The sequence below is a fragment of the Triturus cristatus genome, chromosome 7 (assembly GCF_964204655.1).
Source record: "Triturus cristatus chromosome 7, aTriCri1.1, whole genome shotgun sequence".
Lineage (NCBI taxonomy): Eukaryota > Metazoa > Chordata > Amphibia > Caudata > Salamandridae > Triturus > Triturus cristatus.
The window spans coordinates 814,631,029-814,658,564 of NC_140590.1; positions in this window are offsets into that span (position 1 = coordinate 814,631,029).

The following is a 27,536-nucleotide window of genomic DNA, read 5'->3' on the forward strand; positions in this document are numbered from 1 at the left end:
GGAGATATTAAATGACATAAGTTGTCTGGAATTGATGGCAGGTCTGTGTTGTTATGGATGGACAATGTTTTGGCGGTACATTATATAAATTGCCTAGGGGGAAAAGGTCAAAGAAACCAGGGGAGTGTGTTTTGGGGTTCTGGAATTTCTTTCTTGAACACAAGATCAGTCAGGGCAGACAATTTGCCAGGTCAGGAGATTGTGGCAGACAGATGGAATTCACTAGTATTCAGGGATTACAGTGATTGGAGTTTGAGTGTTACAGTGTTCGGAAGACTTCTTCAAATTTGGGGTTTTGGAAGCAGATCTTTTTGCTTCATAATTGACATATCGAATAGAGTGGTTTTACATTTGGACATCAGACCCAAAACCAGAGGCATTGGATGTATTTCTACAGGCTTGGAGTTTACTGAAGAGTTGCCTGCCCTCGTTTTTCCATGATTCAGAGAGTTTTAATGAACGGTAGACTGGAGTTATGCAAGTTGTTCTTGGTGAATCTTTTTTGGGTAGGCCAACTATGGTTTCCATGTATGCTGGAGTTAACAGTGGAGGAATCCATTTTGTTGCCTGCTTCTCCGGGATTAGTAACAGATGTTGATTGAATGGATGATTTTTTAGTTGTGTCAAGGGTTTTGAAGCTTCTTGTTTGGAAGATATCAAGGAAAACCACAGAGTTCGCTGGAGTTTGGAGGACATCATGGATTCCACAGAGTTTGTTGGACTTGGGCAGAAGCCTCAAAGGTTTCTTGAGCACCAGGAATGAAGAATAAATACAGGTGTGCATGGAAAGTTTGGAAAACCATCACTTGCTAGTTTAGCAACTGCAGGCATATATTTTTTTGCTTTTTGGGATTAGGCACTTGTTTTCTATTGTAGATATCTGGGTGATCCATTTTCATAGTACATCCCAGATATATTATTTGCATCGTCATTTGCTAGCATTGAATAATTTTATATGTATCAGTATTATTACAATTGGATTTGCAGCTATCCAAAATTTTAGCAGTATAACATTTAGGAAATATGTGACAGCGGAGTATTTCTTACATGTTGATACTGAGCTGTCAACCACAGCCCTGCGAGTCTTGTGTGAATCGGCATGCATCTCTAATTATTTTGTAGATTTGCCTCATAAATATGAATTGACCTTATGCCATGTTACCATTACACAGATTTGATTAGAGCATGCAAATATATTGTTTACTATCAATTCCGATGACAGTAGGTTTCTTCTATGTCTATAACTAGGTTTGCGGTCAATTCAAATGTGATTATGGCTATCATGTAGATTCATGCATACTTTATGCCCAGTGGCTTTTTGATTTATTATAACAATTCATTTGATTTACAATGAAGTTCACATTATTTATGTCAAATGTGTGTCTATGACGGTATCTTCGATACCTGGAAAGCAAAGTGCAAGTATATCTTTTATGTTTATGAACTCAAGCCTATGTCTGTGGGTCTTGTAACTTTACCTTGACAAAGGCTACAGGATAGTCAAAACATGTTGTGTTTTAACAAACCAATAAATCAGAGTGCGCAATCTTGAGTGCCGCTTCTTTTTTACTTGTGGGGATTGGAGATCTTTTGGATTATTGAAGGAGCTCAAGCCTTACTTGGCGGGGGAACTCCTAAGCTGTGGTATATTAGATATATGATATCTGGATGAGTTAAGCTGTGACCTGTAGCTTTGGACCCCAAATAAGTACATTTATATCTGGTAGTCTGTAGTGAGGCTAATGTACCCAGCTATCAAGCAAAGAGAAGTCACTGCCACCCAGACAACAAACTACCTGCTTCAGCCCAGTACGTGCCACTCAGTGACCCTATTTACGCTGGTAGCTGTGCCGGGGCTCAGAACTCTAAGAGATAGTTAATGCTGAGTGACATGTGCTGGTGCCGAGCAAGCAGTGCCACCAAGCTGGTCATTGTGTGCAGCTACCTGCATTGATGGTAGTGCTGGTAGGGGCACGTGCCAGGAAGTCAGACCAAGTGTATTCTCATACTTTTTAGGTCTCGCCTGACCCAGCGCATGCGCTGGTCTGGCGAGACTTATTGAGAGGGCTCCAAAAAGTGCTACCAGACCAGCCTAGAGCTACAGTGCATGTGCGCGGGCGCGCGCGCTGTGCTTTACCGCGAATACTTTCACTTTCGCGGCCCCCCGGCCGCTTTGATATTTGATCGTGATCGCAATCAGCGATCACTTTCACTTTCGTGGCCGCACGGCCGCTTGGCATAGCCATTAGGTCTTGCTTTTGGGACCTTATAAGTATTTAGTTATGCCACTGTTGCATTGCTAAACACTTATACAGTCCCAAAGGCGAGACCAATTGGCTATGCCAATGCTTGTTGGTTATGTGATGAGTACATCATGGGTGCCAAGCATTCACTTGGGGAGGGCATGAAGTGTTTTTATTCTTACTTTTTCAATGATATGTCAGGTGTGGCATGGGAGCTGAGAAGGTTCATTGGTATCCCAAGACGATCTCTCTGAGGGTGGCGCAGCTGCTCAAACCAGAAGTGCCCTTCTCTGCTCCTGCCTAATGGGGCATCTGTTTCCGTCACCAAGACCACTCTCTTACAGTCTGAAGCTCCCGGTGGACAGGCTGAGCCAAACAATGCACCCTTTGAGTTAAACCAATGACAGCCAGTGGAAAAGGTCAGACAAAGCTAGTCCGGCCCTCCTCTATTCTTCAACCAGCCTCACTTTGTGATACATTACCAATCATGCCTGAACCATCACAGCAGCCGTCTCTATGAAGGGTCCAGGCATTAACTGAGGGCTGGGAAGTAAATAAGTCAGTGGCATTGCCAGCTGAAACACATCTGCAATCAACAGGCAGTGAGGGCTATTTCTGTGACAATCTCAAGTGTCTCTGGTGATGTGAAGAAAATCACCACTCGGTCAGTCTAACCTGAGAAGGTAGGGCTGTGGTTCTGAGGGTGTGTAGTTCTTCACCCAAACTGTGACTGGCACATGGGCCACTGTATCCCAACAATCCAGCATGACATGGGCCATAAGGGGGCTACTCAAATGAACTAACCCATGCCAATAATTCTTTCAAAACAACTGCAATTTCTTCACACCACAAGATTTGTTCTCAACTGGAAATAGTGGAACCATATCAAACCTGGCCTAATAGTCGTCCACTGGATCGTGGCTGAATTTTAGCAGTGGTTGAACTATTTACTATGCTCCAGCATTTTACCCTACCCCCCCCCCCCTCCCCCAATAATCCACTTCTATCAACATTCATCCTGAACATCAGGGCATCTTTTATTAATCGTTCTTACTTTACTAAAGCTAAACCCCACACTTGGCTATATCCTGAGCCACTCAGCTACGTCCTTCTCCAGTGTCCTCAGATGAATGTCTCAGGTTTCAGATTAGCACAATCATTAGAAAAGTCAATAGGTCTCACCGTCACCTTCCCTGACTTGTAGCCATGCTGTGGGCGATGACTTGTAGTCATGCTGTAAAGCAGCATGGCTGCAGTGCAGCACGACTAAAACAGCAACATAGCGCTATGACACGGCCAGCAGTAACGAAACAAGCATTAGCACTGGCCTCGTCATATCACTGTTTAAAAATTATTTTTTGCCATTAGCATCCGATCCCCTCTTGTCTGTTTTCCACACCTACCTTGTCCTTCTCTCCCCCACTCTCTCCCTCTGTGTTGCCTTGTCCCCCAAAGCACTCCCTGTGGAAGGGTGGGGGAGTGGGTTGGGGGACGAGGCAACATGGACTGAAAGAGGGTGTTAAAAAAGGACACAAGTGGGGTGAGAGGACAGGCAAGAGGTGATGGGAGAGCACACGGACAACAGAAAGTGGGCAGGAACAGCGGGGGAAAGCACACGGACAATGGAGAGTGGGCAGGAAGGGCTGAGACAAGCAAAATTACAACGCAGGGTAAGGCAAGCGCACAAACAACAGAGGATGGACAGAAGGGGCTGGGGCAAACACACGGGCAATGAAGGCTGGGCATGAGGGGCTGAAGAAGCAAATGGACTAGCACACAGACAACGGACGGTGAGCATGAGAGGATAGGGGAAGCACACGGACAATGGAGGGTAGCCAGGAGGGGTTGGGGCTGCACATGGGCAATGGAGGGTAGAGGGTTATGGGGGAAGAGCATGGGGGCAGGGACTAAACATGGGATATAACTGGAAATCACGCGCACTCTTGTACAGTGCTTACACATAAAAAGTAGCACCTGACAAATCAAGCAGTGGAAGTACAAACTAATGTGTCCATGCTACAGGGGAGGGATAAAACACAAGAATAGGAAGGAAAGTCTATGGAAGCTGATGAATAAGAAGCAAGCAACTGATAGTGATTATGAAGCCAATCAAAGTTAAGCAATGAGGGGCTCTGAAGTCCACTGTAATGTAACAAAAGGGCTTGCAAGAGACAGTGCATGTGCTTTGGCGCAGGGTCGGCTTCTCCCCAATGGGGGAGGAGCGTCGCCCCACTGGTGCAGAGCCAGCTGGTGAAAAATAAAACGATTTCCTGTCATCTTTTTATTGTTCATTTGCCAATCTGAGCTAGCATATGGGAGGGCCAGGGAGGGGGAGGAGTGCTCTGTGTTCTTCTAAGTGCACATGTGTGTTTGGCCGGTTGTTTAGGGCTGGCCAAACACACATGCACACTTAGATTTCTCAACCCGGCAGCATTGAACAGCTGGGCTGGAGAAACCCCACAGACTCCCTGTCCTGAGCGGAGAGTCTTTCAGCATGCTCAAGTCAATCCTCAAGCTGCTCTCATAGCATGGGGATTGCACAGGGAGTCTGTCCCAGTGTCTGCTGGGCGCAGGACGAGCGCAAGAGACGCAATGTGACGTGGGAGGCGGCCGCAGCTTAAGGTAAGTTGTTTTTTAAATATTATTAAACCCCCTAACCCGGGCCCCCCCCATGAGCTTCCCCTCTCGTGCTCTCTCCAACCGCCCTCACCACCGTTTGTTTGTGGCAGCCGCCACTGCTTTGGCGAGGTCTTAAACAAGCATTGGCATAGCCAATAGGTCTCGCCTTTGGGACCTTATAAGTATTTAGTTATGCAGCACAATATCCTTGGTGCAACCACATTAACTGTTGCATGGCTAAACACTTATAAGGTCCTAAAGGCGAGACCTATTGGCTATGCCAATGCTTGTTTTTATATAGTCTGCATCACTTCCGCAGGTGACCAGCCTCAAGCAAATCCTTCTTCTTAGTTCGTCCCAAAATGGGGAGTCCAGCTGCAACTACAAGGCCATTTCCCTTCTAAATGGGAACATAACTCGCTCTTTCGTGCTGGTTTACCCTTTAATTTTCATAAATGCAGCCAATACCAATCCAATCCTGCTGGCTGCTTTCTCTTTTATTAGTCCCAGTCAGTTTAAGCTCAACTGAACTCAACGACCTGCAAGTGTAATTTGTTTCTTCGTGACCACTTCTTTTGTCTCCAGCTTTTTAATAAATGACAGGTCATGTTATTTTCCCATTTTATGCCAATGAAATCAAATTGTAAGGTTGTAAGTGGGCAGACAAACTAAAATTATGCATTCAATACGCCAATATTTCTCGAAGGGCAAAAGACATCTCGGATTAGAATTTTTTTAAAGTCCAGTTTGTTCCTGTTTGCGGTCTTAAGTGGTCTGGCAGCCCAAGAAAGGGCCAGGATTCTGTTAATCCAGAGGGGAGGTGACAGACGTTCAGTATGACCTTGTTTAACTGGCCCCCAGTTGTGAGCTATTCGGCCGACTTTAATAAAGTGCACGCCTCCCCCACCATAAGGGGCCTGTCTGCGCAGGATGGAATACCTTTGGTTCAGTCACGAAAGGTTTAGAATTATTATAATTCTGGAAACCAACAAAAAATAATGAGATAACTAAAAAATAATAAAAGTGGCCCTAAAGCCAGAGCTGCCGACTTTAGAACTGGGGTCCATGTTCGAGTCCTGGAGTTGCCTCAACATCCTGTGATACTTGGCAAATCACGCCATCTGCCATTGCATGAACAATGAATGCAACCTTGTATAATGTAACTGGTGCTCATATAAAGCGCTCTGATATCGAGTTTGCGCTAATATAAAACTTTAAAAAAACAGACCAAAATAAAATTAGACTGTGGGCTAAAGATGAAAGTAGCAGTGTGCGAATTTAATTTTTTTTGCAAAGATTTATGGAAATCTGCGCAGTTAAGTGAAGATTGGAAAAGTTTATTTGCACTTTCACATGAAAATCATCACTTTTGCAACAGTTTCTTATACCACTTTTAATGTCATACTATTTGTAGTTCATATACAAGCTCCACAAAATAAATGGAAGCTTTCAGAGAACATTCAGCGGATATTTTCCGCATAATAAAGCTTTGCAAAAGGTCAACTTTCAGACAAAATGACGATTTTTTTTTTAGCCCCATTGGACAAGGAAGGAAAGCTTTGTGGGTAGCAAGTGGAGTGAAACAATAAACATACGAGAGAGTCTGTTATTGTCTTAGTGAAGCTAGGGGTTTACTAAGGCAAGTTCCTTGTGAGTGACTGAGCCGTGAGTACCGGGGTGGGTCTTGTAAAAAGCCTTATGCATCACCCAGCAAAGTTTGAAAACCGCCCCCCTTTCTGATAGGCAACCAGTGCAGCTGCCCTAAAACAGGAGTGGAGGGCGACCCCTCAGCAAAGAAAGGTAAGAAGAGCATGTACTTCCTATGAGAGTCACGATTCACGTTTTATGAAAAGTAATGTGGCTTTATGTGCATGTGGTGCAGATCAGAGCTTCCGAATCCCCTCTACTTCCACGGACCGAGTGATTTCACAGTCACACACACACATACACATCACACGCTGGTGGGGCCCATGACACCAACATTCAAACATAACCACTCTATCCGTGCCTTGTATAGGGGAAAACACTTTCTATATACCTAACCAATCTGCATATACCTTGAGGTCAATGCGACCAACTAGTTGCTATGGATCTAGTGAAAAACATCTTAGACACACAAATAAATTCAATAAACATAACAATAAAATAACCACCCGACACAGTGATTCAAACAGAATATTGTTTATCTAAATTAATTTGTAAGAAAAGCCAAATAAAAGCAAAGTCATTTCTTCTCATATTTACCTATTCTGGCTAAAAGTCGTTTTCTAAGTCAGAGACTGGTCCTCAGCAAAAGTTAAAGTTTCTAGCCGTCATGTAGAGTCACCGTCCTCTCCGTCAGCGTCGGGACCTCTGATCAATGGTTCGGGAAGAAGTGGCACTGAACCTCTCTAGTCTACTTACTTTTATACTAAATTTTACATTTCAAAAGTTACAAACAGAATATTCAAACATCCGTTGGGCCGGAAAAGATGTCGTCTGGATACATTTAGGAATTTTCCCATATATTGATGACTCCAAAATCTGAATAGAAAGTCAGAAGTTCATAGCTAATTCGTAACTTCTACGGATGTCTCTTTTGGATAAAAAGTATCATTTTGGTAAAACCACTAAAAGTTCATCTAGTCGGATTATTCATTTGCTACAAATGTTCACTTCCAGGGGCACTTGGCTGTCATCCTGGATTTGTCGTCATGTTCATGGCTTTTCGGTTCAAGTAGAAGTCAGGGTCGCAGTCAGCGCAAAGCCTCTTTCATTATTACATCTACTCGAATGCAGGCTACGGATGGTAGCCATCTTTCAGCAGGCCACAATTGTCAACTTAAGAGCAAAGGAAACACAAAACATAATTACTGCACAGAAATGATGATACAGTGTTATTCCCCTGCTAATACCCTTATGTGTATGTATTTATCTAGCCATTTGCGACATCAAAAGCCATTAATGCATATTAATTATAAGCGCAAAACATAATAACATCACATAAGCAACATCTATTCAGTCAATTTGCTCACCAACTTAATTCACTTATTATTTTAGCCATGCAATAGCATTCCCACGTGTAATTCTTCTGCTAATAAGGTTGATTAATCAAATACGACAAACCTTTAGTAGTTACTAATTAATCAGTAGTATTTTTAATAATGACATACAGATATTTGGGTTTATAATGAAAACCCTGCTCCATCACATGTGTGATACTTTTAGGACCACAAAATCTTTAGGGAATCAGGTCCATGGTCGCTGAAAACCATATTTGCCATCTGAGGCTTAATCATGCCCTTCTGGTCCCCTCAGAATCACCCCAAACATGTCACGGTCAATTGACAGCTGTTTGCTACCGCTCAAGTGATATCCGCGGAGGCTCCAAAGAGACGCTTGCTATGACCAAGGTTACATCACAGGATCAAAACACACATCTTGGATTTATGAGCAGTCAAACGTTTAATTTGAATTGAAATGCAATTTAAATGTAATTGGATGTGTAATTTAATTTTAATTAAGATTTCGTTTAAATTGTGTATGAACTTAATTGAAACATAATTTATGGCCAGTCAAGGGAGTTCTCTCATTTACACCCGTGCAGTCTTCTGAAGATTTGATATTTATGCCAATCTAGTCAGGAATGCCACCGACTGAATCAATGTCATGGTGCTGTTATCATTCACCTCATTCAATCGTTCAGAATCCGGCTTTCGCAGTATTTGACAAACATCAACATATAATTACAATTGCTATGAATGTACCAGCTGTCCCCTCCATCGTTCAATGTCATTGGCTGCAGAATCAGGTGACCCTATTTGTTTTTCATTGCAATATATCGTATCATGTGGGATTGGTGTGTCTCAGATTGAAATGCCACCTCTCTTTGATTCTTTCGCCAATGTGGACCTTAATGTTGTTCCCTGCAACAGAGTCTAAGGAATGGCTGTGTCGAACGTTGTCCGGTGTGATAGTTGGAGTACAAATCAGCAAGCATTACTTAGTCAAAAGAAAAACTATTAAAACACTTTTGAGAAAAGTGTACTTCAGTTTTCAGCTTTGAAAGCATATGAGGAGAAATATTTGAACCTGGGACTATGGCTATCTTATAGTTTATCAACGAGTTACAGTCAAACTGTAACATATGCCCTTTCTTTTTAATACCTGCTCATAGTCTGAAATTTGTAGGAGCTGTCAGATCACTGCTGGAAAGTGATTAGACTCAGAAATCTCTGAGCTGTGACCTTTGGGTCCACTGTGAAATGCAGTGTAGATTCAGTTGAGGGCTCTCCTTTTCTTTGCCAGGATCAGAAGGTGACTAGATGCAAAGTCAAGACTCAGTATTGATCTTGAAAACATAACTGTTTGGGCTTGCTCATACGACGCAACAAAAGGACCGCCTCCTCGATTGATTATAGCCCTCGGGAATCATTGCATAAGTGTTTGCTATAACCAAGTATAATTTAAGAGCAACTTTAGTGTCCTTTACATGAAAGGATGCAATGGCCCAGAAAGAGTAGTCCAGTAGTGTAACTGCAAACTAATTAACCGTTAGAAGTACGCACTAGTGTGGATAAGTGCAGTCTAAATGCTACCTCAAACAAGCATTGGCCGCGCGGCCGTGAAAGCGAAAGTGATCGCGATCAAAGCACTCGTGATCGCAATCGCGAGGACACGCTTTGCCGGAAGCACGCGAGTGGTGCGCGCGCAGTAGTGATCCCACTGGAAGGGAGGTAGATGGCGGCTGCATGCGTGCACGCTCGCGTGAACGCAAGCGCTAGGCCAGCAGAAGCCTGCGTAGCACTTTTAAAAGCACACTACAAAATGTCTCGCGTCGCATGCGCTGACTCAGCGAGACCTAAAAAGGGCCTGTAAGTGGAAACACCAAAAACCTATAGTTATCTTTATTCACCCAAAGCCCAAAATGAAAGTACTCTATGGCAACCCTCTTCTTAGGAAACCGTCAGTTGCAAGGGATGCTGACAGAGGCTGCGCTAAGTAAAGGATGGGAACATGTCTCTCAAGGCACACATTAAGAGGTACTGCAAAAAACTGGAATATTTCAGCACATGGATTCCCGCGTTCCTGAGGACGCTGCAGTCATTAAGGAAGTGGTAACCGGAAACTCCGAAACAGGGATTTAAGCTATGCCAGACATGCAGACTCGACTACTGATGCTATCAGAAACGATGGAAAATACATGTGCTCAGTAGTGAAGACACGAAATAAAATAGAGCCGTGTACAACCAGCACGTCCCAACGTGATCGTTTTCCCTCTTCGAAACCACCCTGCTAAAACATCTGCTGCGTTGACGTTCAACGCTGACACGGAAATGAAAACAGGACGCTAGAATGTGAAGCCATGTGGGTGAACGCTTAGGAACAGGGGCGTAACAGGGGCCCCTGTGGCACAGGTAGGCCCGAACCCTTCAGGAGGTCCCAACCCCTCTGTGGGCCTCCATTCAGCCCAAGACTTATGAACATCTTTGAGATATGTGAGACGCCGGGGCCCCTCATCACATTCTGCAGGGTGCTACGCCACTGCTTAGAAGGGCAGGCAGGAAGAGAACCAAGGCTCAAGTCGGGGTGGATGCAGGTGTTCGGAGTCCCCCACTATATTTAGAGAGAGGACTCATTCATTCAAAGACTTTATTTGGGCTTAAAAAGACCATAAAAGTACATAATAAAAACGGCAGATTTTACAATAAAATATAATCATAAAATTAATCTAAAAGAGAGATGTTCACACAATTCATTCCTTTGGGTATCAAATTTCACTCTTAAAATCTCCCAACCTCATAATCCATACCCCTTAGGACTGATGGCATAACAATAAGCGAAACAACATGATAATGCACGACAAATTAAAAACAGGGCCACTATTTTATGTTGGCCACAAGATAGAAACATTTTACACAATTCATTAACCAATACATTTCATTCTTAGATTCTTCTCAATATCATAATATGTGCCCCTTGAAGACAGCGTCATAACAGTGGGCAAAGCATCATTAAAGTGCATGGTGTGTGAATTAAATCTAGCCTGACACGGCACATAGTGTATATACATTGAAGAAGTGTCAGACAAAAATACAAAGGGCCTCATTTATGAAAAGAGACGCATCGCTGCGTGAAAACAGCGATGCGTCACTTTTCATTGCGCCCTCCTTGCGACACCAATGATGCGTTATATTTACAGTATGACGCATCGTGTCGCAAGGAGTTACAGATACGTCAGTATTTCTGGCGTATCTGTAGGCACAAAAATGACGCATTGCTGGAGTGTGTCACAAAAGAGACGCAACTCCAGCAATGGGTTATTTCACATGGGCAAGTCCTATTTCAAATGTGCATGCGTCAGTCTTCTGCCTGCTGTGAAGCAGGCATAAGATATTGACGCATTTGCGTCCTAGAGACTTACTTGCGCCGGAACGCCCACCCTGCATACATTATACCTGGCGCAGGTATTATGTGGCGCAGGGGTTTACAAAGTGACACATCTACCTAGATGTAAATATGACGCATCATGACGCATTTTTTACTCCGCTGGTGCATCACACAAAGTGACGCAACTGCAGTGCAAAAGTGACGCAAGGGCTCATAGATAAGCCCCAAAGAGTCTCATAGAACGAGACCAACATACTATGTTGGGCCTCTGGCTCTAAAACCAATTGCAGTAGTACATTTAAGAGATGCGCCCACGGTCAAGAAAATCTCGTCCATTCCCCTCTTGGAGCAACTGTATTAACTTCAAGAATGATGCCAAAAACCAGGAGACTGCACAAGATACTCAGGCATCTGGAAGTAGCTGAAGAAACCTGAGAGCAGGCTTAACCCAAACAAAATTCAGGGATGTCAGCTGAGGTAACAGATAGGTCTTACGAGGAGCATCATAGAAACCACAGAAGAACATAGAGCGAACAAGATCCTGGGCGGAAAAATTCTCGCATGTACAGATACTAATCTGCCCAGTCCCTTTGTTGGGCCGGTGTATGGCCAGCAACAGATGTATTTGGTTGAACCAGAATTTAGTGGGGAGAAATCGATGGTGCCCGTTACGTACATTAAGCAGGTAGGGTTCAATGACATGCCCTGTTAGAATCTGTGCATGCATGCACCAAAGGTTTCTCAAGTTCATGACCCTCTCTCTTTGCCTCCTACCATGATAACAAAAACTATTTTGTGTCCAAGGTATATCTGCCTTCACAATATTCATGGGTGAGTCAAACAGAGCTACTCTCCTCAGTTTGGCTATTGGCCATTTAATTGACCTCCACCCAAGAAAATGCATATAGTCCATAATTATCTTCCTGTTAAAGTAGCTTTTGGTACGTGCCCAGATGGAGAGCCACAAGAGCAGGGGTCACAGTGTACTGTGGTCCCAGAGATACGGCATACCGAACTCCTTGTGAACCATAAATGCAAGGGTAGATACCGGGACCGCAAGAGGGAGTCTACGGAATCCATTCTCCTCCACCTGGAGCTCTGAAATGTCTATGTAACCCCAGATATCACTACCATACGTGGCTGCAGTGACAAATTCAGCGTGATATATCTTGTTCACGAGCGCCTAATTGTTTACTACCAATTCTTGAGGAAAAGGAAAAGATAGCCCCATGGAGTTAGACAAGAGCAGTGTTTTTGATTTTCCCAACAGATCCCATGAGGACCCCTGCCCCCGCCACATCTTCAACAGAGCCGCCAACACCATCGCCCCCATGCGTCACCAAACCATCAACCGCTCCCTTGCGAACTCCTCCCTCACCAATGACTGGAAGCACACTGAGATCAGCCCCCTCCTGAAGAAACCTCAGCGGACCCTACTGACCTCAAGAACTACAGACCCATCTCCCTGCTCCCGTTCCCAGCGAAAGTCATAGAGAAAGCCATCAACAGCCAACTCGCCACCTTCATCGAAGAGCACCACATCCTTGACTTCTCCCAATCCGGCTTCAGAAAGAACCACAGCACGGACACCGCCCTCCTTGCTGCAACAGACGACATCCGCTCCCTCCTGCACAGAGGAGAGACAGTAGCCCTCAACCTCCTTGACCTTTCAGCGGCCTTCGACACAGTCTCTCACAGCACCGACTTCACGACACAGGGATCCGGGACAAGGCTCTCGACTGGGTCCGCTCATTCCTCTCCGGCAGAACGCAGCAGGTCAGACTCCCTCCCTTCCTCTCGAACCCGACAATGACCACCTGCGGAGTCCCCCAAGGATCCCCCCTCAACCCCACATTGTTCAACATCTACATAGCTCCGCTCGCCCCCATTGTCAGAACCCACGGACTCAACATTGTTTCATACGCAGACGACACCCAACTCATCCTCTCCCTATCCAACAAACCCAACGCAGACAAACCCAACTTTCAAGAAGGCATGGAAGTAGTTGCCAAATGGATGAAGAGCAGCTGATAACAAATCAACACGGACAAAACAGAAGTACTCATCATGGGCCCACACCTCGATGCCTGGACCGACACCTGGTGGCCCCCCACCCTCGGAAGCACGCCCACCCCCACGGACCAAGCACACAACCTCAGAATCATCCTGGACTCTGAACTCAAAATGGACCACCAGATCAACTCCGTCGCATCCTCCTGCTTCCACACTCTCTGCCTCCTACGCAAGACCTTCAAATGGATCCCCCCCGAACACCGAAAGACCGTCACACATGCCCTCGTCACCAGCAGACTTGACTACGGCAACGCACTCTGCGCCAGAATCAACAAAAACCTCACCCGCAAACTTCAAAACATACAGAACGCTGCCGCCAGACTAATCCTCAACCTGCCACGGCACTGCCACACCACCCAGCACCTGCGCACACTCCAATGGCTCCCCATTGAGGCAAGAATCACCTTCAAGATTCTCACCCACCCACACAAAGCCCTCCACAACACTGGACCAGCATACCTGAATAGCCGACTTACATTCCACGGACTCCAAAGGACCCTATGATCATCCCAGCTCTCCCATGCCGTGGTCCTTCGGACCAGGAAGACCAGATCGGGAGGCTGCTCTTTCTCTTTCCTCGCGGCCAGAGCCTGGAACGCTCTCCCGCTCCACCTCAGACAGATGACATCACTCCCCAACTTCATGAGGGACCTCAAAACATGGCTCTTCGATAGACCTCCTCCTTGATGGACAGGACCCTGCCCGCCCACCCCCCCTTCCCCCCAGTGCCTTGAAACCCTTACGGGTGAGTAGTCGCGCTTAACAAACCCATGATTGATTGATTGATGGGGGGCGGTTATCAAAATCCACTCCTAAATATGTGAAGGTTTGAACCTTAGTTAGCTTGTGGTCCTGGACCTGAAAAGATTTAGACCAGGTCCCCCTTGGGCCCAAAACCATCACCTGGGATTTACCATGGTTGGTGGACTGATCAAGGCCATTTATATAGGTGATAAAACCATCAAACAGTATTTGGAGGCCCAAAACAGTTCTTGCGAGCAAGCCAGTATCATCCACGCTGAACAATGCAGGGACTAAACGACTACTGGCTCGTGGACAGTCCACCTGCTTATCAATAACCTGTCCCCTAGGTTTTTCACATACCAAGTGAACATGAATGAGGCCAATATGCATCCCTGTCTTACTCCGCACTTCAAGGAGAAGTCTATAGTACATGACCTATCCACACTATTCCGGACAACTGCTGTCATGTCCCTGTGCAACTCAATAAGGAAGGAGACAATCTCTATGTCCATTCCAAAGTCCAATAAAATAGGCCAAAGTTTGGACCTGTTCCCCTGTCAAAATCAGAGGACAGGCCCATAAATACAATGAACAGAGACCTGAGTCTCGCCACAGTGTACTTGTTCATTAACAAGAAGAGATTTGAACATTGGTCACGTACTTAGGCCCGGGTGAAATCCAAATTGCAGGTCTGAATGAATGGAACCATCCTCTGCCCATGACATTGCCCTTTCCAGGATGACCCTGCCCATTACCTTGACAGCAGAGTCTATCAAAGAGATAGGCCTATAGCAACAGGGTAAATCCCTTGAGCCCTACTTGAATACAGGGATAAAATCGACTGAGACCATGAATCTGGAAGGCCAGTTTGTATTGCCAAGTTAAACATGCAAGTAAAAACCGCCGCCACAGTTCTGGTGTCACCTTAAATAAATCAGCAGGGATCCCGTCGGGACCAGGGGCCTTGTGTGTAGTAATTTTACCTATAGTTAATTGAATTTCCTTGACAGTAAAAGTTAAATTAAATTAGTGGGTGGACAATGGGGCAGACTCACATTGACCCTCACTGAGCAGGGCATTATAAAGCCTTTGAAATGATCTAACCATTTTTCAGGCAGAATTTGCAATTAAATGGCACAGTCCCACTTCCTCTTTAAGTACCTTTTTTCTCATATCTAGCACCTTCTTGTATACGATTCGTCTACTAGCCATTAAGCAGCGACCTTTAGGCGTAGCTGTAAGGGCTTCCCTTACAGTTTATGGGCTCTTGAGCAATCCTTATTAAACCACTGTGGGTCACTACTCTTTATTGGTTTATGGTGAAGTGATAGTTTTAACTTGATTTCCTTCCTTATCTGTAAGTATGCATTTAGGAAGGTAATATCTGCACAGGAGCCCTCGAGACAGGTTTCAAAGTCTCCCCATTTGGTCTGGTCACCACGAGGGATCTTAGAAAGTCCTCTATGATTACCTTTGACCACCATAATGTTCTGCCCTGGTCGGTCACCACAGTAACCTGCATAGATAAACCTACCCCGGTCTGGGGCCCATGTAAAAAGGTCTGCAATATTAATGTTAATGCAGTTAAGGTCACTAAAGGTAATAATTTATCTGGAAATATTTCAAAAATTTAAGCAGGGAAGCTCAGACAAAGATGTAGTAAATTGTTGAGAATTGCCCTCTGCCAGTGAATGTGAAAGGGAAACTCCCATCAGGGCATTGTGATTAGTCACTAAACACTCCAAGTTAAATTCAGCAAGGAGATGTTTTAGGAAAGAGACAGCTTGGGTGTATTCCATGTGAATACAATCATCGTGGCTCACGTGGTCACATAAAGTAAGAGATTGCGGGCCACTTGGGCACGGATGTGTGTTGAAATCCATAGCTAGAACAAATACGGTATTATAGGTTTCAGTGTAAGACATTTCTCCCTTAAAGGTAGAAAAAGTGTCACAGAATTTGGGACCTGTGGTTGGATTGCAAACATTTATCAAAACAACGTTACCAACAAGGGAGTTGAGAATTGCCTGTATGTCCTTGATTCCACAGTTCAAGAAAAGGGAGACCAAAATCGGCAATCCTCCCCTTGGATGTCCCCTTAATGAAAGCAAGGCGCGGTTGGAAAATAACAAATGATCTTAAATATATAGCAGCCAGTCAGGGTCATTTCTTTTATTATTTATGCCTGACACATTCCAGGAAGCTAACATGAGCTGGCAGGCATTATCGACCCCTATGCTAATATAATATAACCAATATAACCAATGGCCCATGCTTCGCTCCCTGCCCCCTTCCTGTCATATAATGAGGACTGACCGGTGCTAATGTCCCTATATGGGTGTAGTGGTCAGGGGTGTCAGGCAGAATGAGGGGCGAATCCTCCTCCTTCCCCAGATTCGAGGTCGTCCGCCCTAGCCGTTAGGCCAACTCCTCTCCTCTATCTCTTTCTCGCTGTTGTTTGTTTCCTTTCACATATCTATTTATGTCTCACTTCTCTGTTCCTCTCCTTCTGTCGCATTTTCTCAGTCCCTATATCTTTCACTATCCCTTTTCCCCTATTTATTTTTTCTTCCTTTGTTCAAGCCTACAAGTTTCTTTCACGATAACAACACTATTAGCTTTGCCAATACTTAATGTTTTTGGGGCCGATTCACAGAACTAACTTAAAACACAATCCTAAACTTACTACTTTTGGTATTCACAGAAGATAGGATTTTGTCTTAAGTTTGTCTTAAGACAAACTTAAGACAGACTTAAGACAGTCTTAAGACAGACTTAAGACAGTCTTAAGACAGACTTAAGACAGTCTTAAGACAGACTTAAGACAGACTTAAGACAGACTTAAGACAGACTTAAGACAGACTTAAGACAGACATAAGACAAACTTAAGACAAAATCCTAACTTAAGTCTGTCTTAAGTCTGACTTAAGTCTGTCTTAAGTCTGTCTTAAGTTTGTCTTAAGTCTGTCTTAAGACTGTCTTAAGTCTGTCTTAAGACTGTCTTAAGTCTGTCTTAAGACTGTCTTAAGTCTGTCTTAAATTTGTCTTAAGACAAACTTAAGACAAAATCCTAACTTCTGTGAATACCAAAAGTAGTAAGTTTAGGATTTTGTCTTAAATTAGTTCTGTGAATCGGGCCCTTTTTGTTTACCGATCAGAAATATCGGTCAGCCTTGCCAAAAAGGTAAAAGCCAAATGGCTATTTTCGCATCATAACACGCATATGTCAGGATGCATGTGCAAGCATGCAGGCCATCATTCCAAGAAGGTCACTCTGCGGTAGCCGCTATGTGTGTACATGCATATGCTTGTATCACGATGCATGAGCAGTCAATTTGCAATTCACCATTTGGATATGGCCAACTGCCATGTTGGGACGATGCCTATGCAAATATGCATTGGCAAAGTCAGTCCTTCCCTTCAAAATGTGAGACCTATTGCCTTGACCTATGACCTATTGCCTTGCCAATGCTTCCTTCACTTTAGCCCCACCTCTGTCTCCACCTCTTTCCTGTCTGACCATATCTTTTTCTCCCTCTCTAATCCACTCTGCCACTCCTCTTTCTCTCGATTTTACCCTCAGCCACTGGCTCATTCTCCCGCTCTTAGTCTTAACCTGCTCCCTCTTATTTTCTTTTTCACTCTGACCCTACATCATTCTCAATATGTTTAATGATATCCTTATTAATATCCTCTTTTTCCCTCTGTCTCTACCAATTTTTAATTCTCTTTTTCCTATCTGACCATCTCTTTCTTTCTCTCTAGTCTCCTCTACTCTCCTCTAGTCTTATCTCTTTGTTCTTCTATTTTAACTTCGAGCCCCATCTCTTTCTCACTCTATTTCCCCATGTCTGTATATTCATCACTCTCTCTTCTCCCCTGTCCTTATGTGCTTCTCCTTTTAACTCTTCTTTGTCCAAGTTTTCACCCTTTTTGATTCTCTCTGTCCTGTCTTCGCTTGCTATTCATTTGCTCACCCCCTTCTCTCATCTCCCTTAGTCACACCCTCCAGTCCCATGTTTGTGTGCACAGTATTTTGGGCCATTCCAGTATCAACTTTTGAAGTGTTCATAATAACAATAACAGAGGCACCTATGATGTCAGACCCCGTTTGGGTGACCACAGGAATAATATTGGCTAATGGGCCACAGCCATGGGAACTGGGAGCGTGATGTCCCAGAGTCCATCCCGCTATGCCTCCGCAAACTAGGCCAACTAGAAACTCTTTAGTGGTTGACTCTCAGTGGTAGCGATGGCGAGCAGTTACAGGCTTTTCAGGTAGTTCAGTGTGGTAGTACAATAGGCTCAAAACTCAACAGTCACTCAACTGTGCAAAAACTTATCTGTCCACACTCTAACATGAGGAACCATGATTTAAATGTCGACTTGCTTATTATCTAAAACATTCACAGCTTTACGTTCAGAGAAGTTAATGCGTGCGTATGTTTGAATGTAAATATATTTATTGTTTACATACATTTATATACTTTTAAGTACAATATCTCAGTTTAGGTTGTAACGTAGTAAAATCTCCTTTACATAAGGGATATTATAGGTGTGTGATATCACTTTCTGTGACATCATTACTGCACGTGACGTCATTACGTATGGTAATTAGCCCTTCCCCACTATTATTTTTAGGACTTGTGCCGTGCTGAGGACATGACATTGATATGGGGCTGCCTCTGTGGGAAGCCTCTTTTCATGCCTGTAAAACATAGAAAACCCGACTAAAATAACTAAATAAGGAACTTGTTTTATTTACATGTAAAAAAAACGAAGCATTGTTTTAATATTTTTTTAAATAAAACAAACAAGCAAACCTACAGGGAGGCATCATTAATCACAAGGAGTCCTCTGCTCTTCTCACATTACCTAATCATGAAACATAAAGTTCGCAAAGAAAGAACTGATGATTAACAGAAATTAACACACATGAGCAAAGCCTTTACAACCATCGGTTTACTTATTAAATCTCGTTTATGAATAGGCAATAACATGGCGTGACACCTTCTGGGGTGAAAAACCATCGAGCAGTGATATGAATCTCCTAAGTCCAAAGTATACATGTCGAAAGAGCATATCTTAACTTGGATTTACTCTATATACTTATCTTGTATGGTGGCTGGTGACGAGCAGAGCAATTGCTCTAATCATAGTTAAAAGATCGCAATCCCAGTAAAAACAAGAAACATGTAAAAGCGAAACTGTGCAAACAAAAAGCTTTCCCATTTTCCCTAAGAGTAGGAGTGTATGTGCAAGGCAAAGAGCCACTGGGTGGACTCTTTTTCTAGATTCAGATATTTGCAATTATGTTCCTGGTTTTTAGCAGAGAAGGAGTTTATAGGTGGAAATTGGGAGATTGAGACTATACTTCAGAATGTAAACCCAAGAAGAAAGGAGGTTGGACTCTGGTATGGGAGTTTATTAGACGCCGAGGATGAAGAGCTTCCCCCTTCTCATCTGGTATGTAGTTCCACTACAGTGGGAAATGTATCAGCCGGTTTATATGCTCTTTCTCTCCAAATCCTATATAAGTTTGTTAAACCAGCATCTCTTAAAAAAAAACATTTTTACATGATTAATAGGCTATATTACACGCCTAAGAAGATTGCAAAATTTGTTTCTTGTCCATCCCCTAGGTGTCCCAGATGTGACTTGGTTGAGGCCGATGATATGCATATCTTCTATGACTGCACACATGTGAGAGACTTTTGGCATAATTTGGAATGTGCTATGGAAGGCATTTTTAAAATTAAGCTGCATATTAATTTAGTTCGAGTAATCTTTGGATTGGATAATGATCTTATGAGGCAGCTCTCTACGATGCAAGTGGGGCTATTCTTTAGTTTGATATTGATAGCCCGTAGAGAAATCTGTAAGCTATGGAAGGACCCTAGACCGCCGTCTTATGAGAGCTGGTTGGGCGTAGCCCTGGGCATAGCAAGACTGGATCAGGGCATGTTGGACAATGAGGATAATAACATCTGGTCACCATTGATCCTTTGGGGCAAGGAATTGAGGCTGGTTTAAGGTCTCATAAGTCCAATGATTACACCAAGCCTCGCACGAAAGAAGCTGGCCTGGTCGGTCTAATGCATAGGCAATAACATAAGCCCAGGGCGCCCAGGTTGAAATGGGGCTTGATTGTTAATTTGGCTGATGCAGATGGTGAAATGAGGACTAAAAAAAAAAAAGAAAAAAAAAAAAGAGCCACTGGGTGGAAATTCCAGAGCCTGGACCAGCAATATAGAGGTCCTGGTTGTGCCTTACTGGCTAGTGGGAAGCTGAGATGAGTGGCGGGTTTGCTGCTGGTGCTGTGATGATGTTGTAGGTTATAAGCTTTGTATGAGTGGCAGACCGGCTTGACCTGACCTAAGGCTGAATACGTCTTAATTGGATGCTGTTGTGATTTGGTCATATTTCCTGACTTCAGGGGTGAACCTAGAGGCTGAGTGCATGATGGTCCTCAGTAGAACGAGAGCCCAGCTAGGCGCATCAACGATTGGATTGATGTCAGAGAGAACAAAACTAAAAAGGTAAAAAATAAAATGTTAAGTTGTCAGTAGGTTAAAACTAAATTCCTACCTAAATTCGGGCTTCCAAAGGATTAGCGATTGAAGAATGAGGATAGACGTTAGTGTGTGTATGGGGTCGAGTGGGAGGGAGACGATGGGGTGAACAGCAATCACTCAGACGTGTGATCAGCTTGACTGAGTGATTGTTGATCAGCAATGAGGCCACACTGTTTTGGTGTAGAAGATTGATTGTTGCAGGTTAATTGAAACACAGGTTGGATTCATTTACGGATAATACCACTATTCCTGCCTTGTCTTACCCCTGCCACGCCATGCCCTGCATTTAACACTACCTTCCTGCTTTGTCCTTTGACTGCCCTACTCTGTCTTACTTATAACACTTCACACCCCTTCACCTACCACCATTCCTGTCTACAACTACTAAATCACATCCTGCCTACATATATATAGGGCTCCCGGTTTTATGGTATTTATATTTTTGTCATTTCTATCTATATTTATCCATATTTATTTTTTTGCAAATTTACCTGTATTTATCCATATTTATTTTAGGTTTTTGTGAAAAAATGAAGCTGAACTATGTTTATTTCTGCATTTATTTAACCAGTTAATGGGCACTTGTGCCTAAACACCTGACAGGTTTCAATGATATATACACACTCAGGTGGTAAAATATGCACTTGCAAGAAAATATGTACATTTTAGTATCAAGGTTGTGCAAATATACTGCTGTTTAAGGCGCTTTACTAAAATTCCTATATTTTTTGAATCCCCTTGCCTGTCAATCCACATAGCTATTGGCCTGGCAGTATTGATTGACAGCATTTAGAATCACTCAAAAACAACCCAATTTCCGTTTTTATCCACATTTGAAAATAAATGGTTTCTGTCTGTATTTATTTGTAAAAATCAGTAAAAACGGAAAACAGGGAGCCTCACATATAATACTGCAGCCCTCTTCACCTATCAAAGTTCCTGTCTTCTACCACATCCTGTCCTACATGTAAGACTACACACCCCTTCACCTACCGCCATTCCTGTCTACAACTATTAAACCACATACTGTCCTACATACAACACTCCACTCCACTTGACCTACTCTACATCTGCTCTACCACTACTGTAACCACCATAATTACCCTAACTACCATTACGAATAAGCAATACGCCACCCCTTCATGTACCTGCTAGCATTTCATTCACAGCACTACCACTTTCTCGACCCTGCATGTCACAGAGCCTCCCTTGAGATCTTCAGTGACCCCAAGGAGACCCACACTATGCTTCCACTCACTCAGGTGCAGACATCCAGCCCAAGGCCTGCCTCAGTGATCGGGTCTGGCCTGCCTACATCTGTCCCCTCAATTTGTCCGCTTAAATCAATCCCTTGAATTGGTAACGTCCACAGGCAGGAGTGTGTGCACCGGCAACTCTGGAACACATCAGAGGCGGACAAAAGGTGACTACGTCCAACAATTACACCACACACGTGGATTAAAGCTTAACGCAGTATTGTTCCCTTAGAATAGGATTGCAATGAGATATCCCATAAAAACCTTGATGAACTGAAACAGGAGAAATCAACAAGCTGACACTCCCTTCCATGCACAATGCTCTGACCACAATGTAGGACTCTTGTCACTGCACGTGCTCCAGGGACCCTGGAGCCAAGTTCAGGTCAGAGTCATGTTTCGACCCCTTGATGAACCCAGGCCCGCAGGAAGAGAAGCATGGCTTCCACCCTTGATGAACCCAGGCCCGCAGGAAGAGAAGCATGGCTTCCACCCTTGATGAACCCAGGCCCGCAGGAAGAGAAGCATGGCTTCCACCCTTGATGAACCCAGGCCCGCAGGAAGAGAAGCATGGCTTCCACCCTTGATGAACCCAGGCCCGCAGGAAGAGAAGCATGGCTTCCACCCTTGATGAACCCCGGCCCGCAGGAAGAGAAGCATGGCTTCCACCCTTGATGAACCCAGGCCCGCAGGAAGAGAAGCATGGTTTCCACAGCTTCCTGTAACCAGAACTGGAGGTGGGAACAGGCATACATGATCGATAGCTCAGCAAGGCACTCCAAAGGGTTAAAGTCGCCCAAAGGTGTCCTTTCCTTGTTGCCTTCTCTTGCACCCTAAATCTTTACCTCCACTCCATCCTCCATCGCCTGTTCCACCCCTCTACATTTTGGCTTTCACTCCGTGGCAGTGTCACTGCTTTACCTCTGTGCAGACCTAAGAGGGAACGCTTTATGGTAACAGTTTTGCGATATTTACATATTTGCGCGAAGGGAGTCCCTTATTTCCATACTGTGATGAAATATTATTTTACAAACTCACTAGTGCCATACCACCATAAATCAGTAATATACAATGCTCTGAGTACCTCATGTTTACCGTATTTTTCAAACAATTTAGCTACAAGTTCTAATTCCACCTCGTCAAAAATCCTGAAAACGCCAGGGTTTTACAACATTGACAGACTTTCTGATTCCCCTAGGATGGGAATTCTGCCCCTACTAGTCGCCTATGATAGGCATTGATTATATGGTATCCTGAGGTTGGTTTTTTGGGACTGCCAGTCTTTGCTTCCTGTACTCCTGAGCACTCCTCCATATTTATGTTGGCCACGGCCCTATAGCACGCCCTGCTATTGATATAGTTTTTGCCATAATGGTGATTTCGATTTAGACTGGCAAGACTGGAGTATTCAGGTTGGTTGATTGTCTAAATTTGGGTCCATTCGCACCACTTGCTGGGATTCGACATAGTGTTAAGATGGCCGCCGCACTCCTCCAGATTAACGTTGGCCACTAGCTTATAGGACGCCCTGCCATTGATAGAGTCTTTGCCATAATGGCGATTTTGATTTAGATTGGCAAGACAGGAGAATTCAGGGTGGTTAGTTGTTGAAATTTGGGTCCATCTGTACCACTTGCTGGGATCCGACATAGTACTAAGATGGCCGCCACACTTCCCCTGCTTTTCCGAAACTCGTAGCTAGAACTTTTTGAAATCTCGCGAGTCGCGAGATTGTAGTGTTTGAAAGCGGATGCGGGAGCGCGTCAACCCGATGCCGGGTTGAGTTTCGTCCCGTTGTGTAAAGGTACACGGTAAGCGGAGGGGACCCATAGACGCTGTAAGGTTATTGTTTGCCTTACTGAGGGATGCTTGGCTGTTAAGCTCTGGGGAGTCATGGGCAGTTCTGTCCGTGCCGTGAGTTGCACATATGGGGTTGAGTCCGGGTCAGGTTGTAACTAGCACCGACATATTGATGGGCTGCTGAGGGCTAGAATCCGTCTGTGTGACCCGTTATCATCTTCAGGATCGCTTGCCCTTCGTTTAAGAGTTAAAAAGGAAAGATTGCTTTTTTGATGTAAATGGCTATTGACAAGGGCTATTGATGCGCTGGGTGTATGTGTAACCCTGGTTGCATGTTGGGTGTGATGCAGATATAATAATTACGCTACATAAGAGATATGGTGATGGCGTGATGATCAGAGACCTATTCCCAGCAATTTTAGATGGTTTTTACATCCTTTTTTTCACAGATGCAGGCACTGGCAACGGTTGTGCCTATTTGAACAGGGAGGCGAAGGCAAACAGGTTATTCGCCCCTGTGACTGGTTGGTGGCTGGTATGTGGGCCCATAGCTCCAACTAGGTAATAGATCTATGTTCATAACCATGGGATTTTTTCCGTGATCAAATATGATTATGCATATGAGATTGTATTGGGTACTTCCCGGTGAACTAATCAAGCTGTATGTTGTACTTTTGTGTTTGTCAGTCCTTTTTATTGTTGTGTCCAGGGAGGGGATCTTTGACCTCTTGTGTCCAGGGAGGTGATCTTTGACCTCTTCTGCCCTGATGAAATTGCCAGAAACGAAGTGGCAATGAAACATGTTGGCCGTCATTATCAAGGTATTCAACAAGCTGTGTTTTTAACCAGCGGGATAGACTCCTAACAAGAATAAAAGTATATTTGTGAGTCTAACCCCTTCTTTGTCTTTGTTGCACATCTTTTGTGTTTTTGTTTTCATCATTCACACTTTTTTGTTGTGTGTTTGTTCTTTCTTGCACTGGACACTTCACGTTTTTTCTAAGAGAAAGCTATCAATGATGAAATAGACGTGGGCAAGCTGGTGAGAACCAACCAGTAGCTCCTCTGGTGGTGCGCACGTGAGATACTTTCTCTTCCTTTACACATTTTTCACCATTCTTTCGTTATTGAGAGTATGTGTAGAGTGAGCGAAGATATTTAATTAACCTGTGGACTGACTGCACACTTTCTTATTTCCACCTTTACTGTCATCTTGAAAAAAATGTTTAAATTTTTGTAGCACATTGGATGGGGTTATACCACATTGTCTAACGGGTATTGGAGGCTATTGATAAAGCATTCTTGCTTCCTCCCATTCAAGATTATAAAAGTTATGCTACAGGGTGCCAGTTCTTCTTTGTTTATACTCCTGAGCACGGTAACAGGGCAAATCGAGCAGGTTTTTATCTCACCAGAGGTGATGGAAGCTGCAAGTCTTCAAATGGTCCACTGGGACGTTTTACCATTCGGGCTCTGGGACCCTCTGAAATTCCTACACATTCACCTAAAAAAATATTAAATAGACTTATTTATTTAAACAAATCGATTTATTTAAGTCTGTCTGTCCCAGGCTGAATGCCCCGCCCAACACTGAAGCAGGAGGCGGAAGCCAAGCAGTAAATCATCTTTCTGAAGTGTGATGCACTATGCAGGTCTTACCTTTCTGAAGCCCTTCACTGCCATTGTAGTCTATTGTGGAGTCCACTGTAGGCCAGTGATGTCGTCATCAGAGTCTGCACCCCTGCATGAGGCCAGACGTCAGTCATTCACAGGCATAGATCCCACCCTTTTCTATTTGTCACATGCTAGGACTGGATGCAAGCATGTGTGATTTGTTGCCTTGTCCTCAGAAATGGTAAGTGTTATAATGCTAATCTTGTGCTATGTATATTGTGCTGAGACCCCTGGTCATGCTAACCTCTTTTACTGTGACACCCCAGGCCCTGGCTGCAGGTCGCTGGCCCTATAGAAGTGGAGCTGCTGTATTTATTCCCCGCAAAATTGATCCAGAAGGCGAGCAGTGTTCTCGTTCCTTTGTAAAGGTGATCCAAATATCTGAGTCAAGCGCACAGGGAGAAAAATGTGCTTTTAGCAAAGACAGTTACATGCTGTATGGTGTTAAAACAGGCCCTATCTTTGTGCCCTTAACATTAATGCCAAAAACATGGATGATTTACAAACAGTGAATATTAAAAACGTTAAGATAATGCATGTCAGCTATTTAGTTCCTTTTTAATTTCACATTTTACTTAATCTTGCATTCCCCAAGAGTGTTAGCTATTTTATCATGCTGTGTTTCTGCATTTTTTGTGTGCAAATTATTACTTTTGTATAGTGCATACTTTGAGTCGTACCAGGTGTTTATGAGGGGCTTTTATTTAGACCTCTGCAGCTGAGGCTGAAGGCAAAGCAAAGTGCCTGTCAGTGGTTTGGCCTCTCTGCAGAGCACACAGAAGAATGGTCATGTATTCCAGGTGCAGTTGAAATTCCGTGTAAAGCTGTAAAGCTGTGTGAAGCGGGTGCACAAATGTAAAAATATATTTAAAATGCAAAATTCAGAGGCGGCTCCTCCGCTAGGACGGAGGAGCGCCGCCCCACTACATTTTTTGCAGTAGAAAAAGGAAAAATAAAATGACGTTATTTTCCCTTTGTAATTCAGCTTTACAGGGTGGGCGGGGCTTGGTCGTCGTCACAGCCGGCAAGGGGAGAGATGGTGGGCCCTTAAGTGAACATGACTGTTTGGTCGGCCCTCTAGGGCCGGCCAAACCGTCCTGCGCACTTTGCATGTTCCTCACCAGGCTGCATAACGCAGCCTGGTGAGGAACATGTAGAGGCTCACAGTCCCATGAGTGCCGATCCGCAGCACTCAGACCAATGGCTTAGGGGAGGGAGCCTGTACTTCCTGCTTCAGAGGATGACGGGACACAAAGTGGCGGTCGGCAGCAAGGTAAGTTTATTTTAATTTATTTTTTAATCTTCCCTCTGCCCACCCGTGTTACCCGGTGGCAGCCGCCATTGGCAAAAGTAAAAGAAAATAAAGTGCTTACATTTGAATGAGAGCAGTGTATGTTTGGTGGTGGTGAAGTGAGGGAGATACAAGCAAATACATTTGGGGAATAGTGAAAAGGGGGTGCTGAAAAGGAAAGAAATCATGTGCAGATAGATGAGATGTCCAGAAAGAAACCGCATACACATCTAACCTAAAGTGCACATAACTGAAGCCAAAACTCCTTTCACAGGTCTCAATAACATTTTCAAAGTCTCACAGTTTCAGAATTGAGACATTTCCAATGTTAATTATTTATAACAAATTATTGTTTTTCCTCATTTATCTTAAACAGCTAACAACCATTATCAAAGCCAAGAGTACTGGCAGGTTTTAGGTGTATGTCAGTTGTTGTGTTATATATCTAAATGCAATATAATCTCAGAAAGAAACCAAAATAAAGGTCAGGTGGTACACTATGGGAATCACAGAAATGTATTTTGCATGTTCCCTTTTAGAGAGCCCCCACTTTTCTCATCCCACTTAAAGACGTGTCTGCATATATTTCAGCCAGCAGCTGTAGGTGCTTCCCCAAACCTGGCTTGAGCATTTTCTTTCGAAGTCGATGCCACATGCAGTGCAAGACACTGAGCAAGCACACACTTTAAAGGGCCTGCCATTTTTGCGCTGTACAACTTGAACATTACAGTAACTGTTGAGCATATTAATGCAGTAAGATATGGGCTAGTTTTTTTATGTGTTTCATATTGCAAGACTATAGGTTCCCACTGCTGTATAAACCTTGCTTTCTCATTAAATTCTTTGCTTTAAATGCACCATTTGCCAATCAATTTTTCAATTTTTTCTCAGG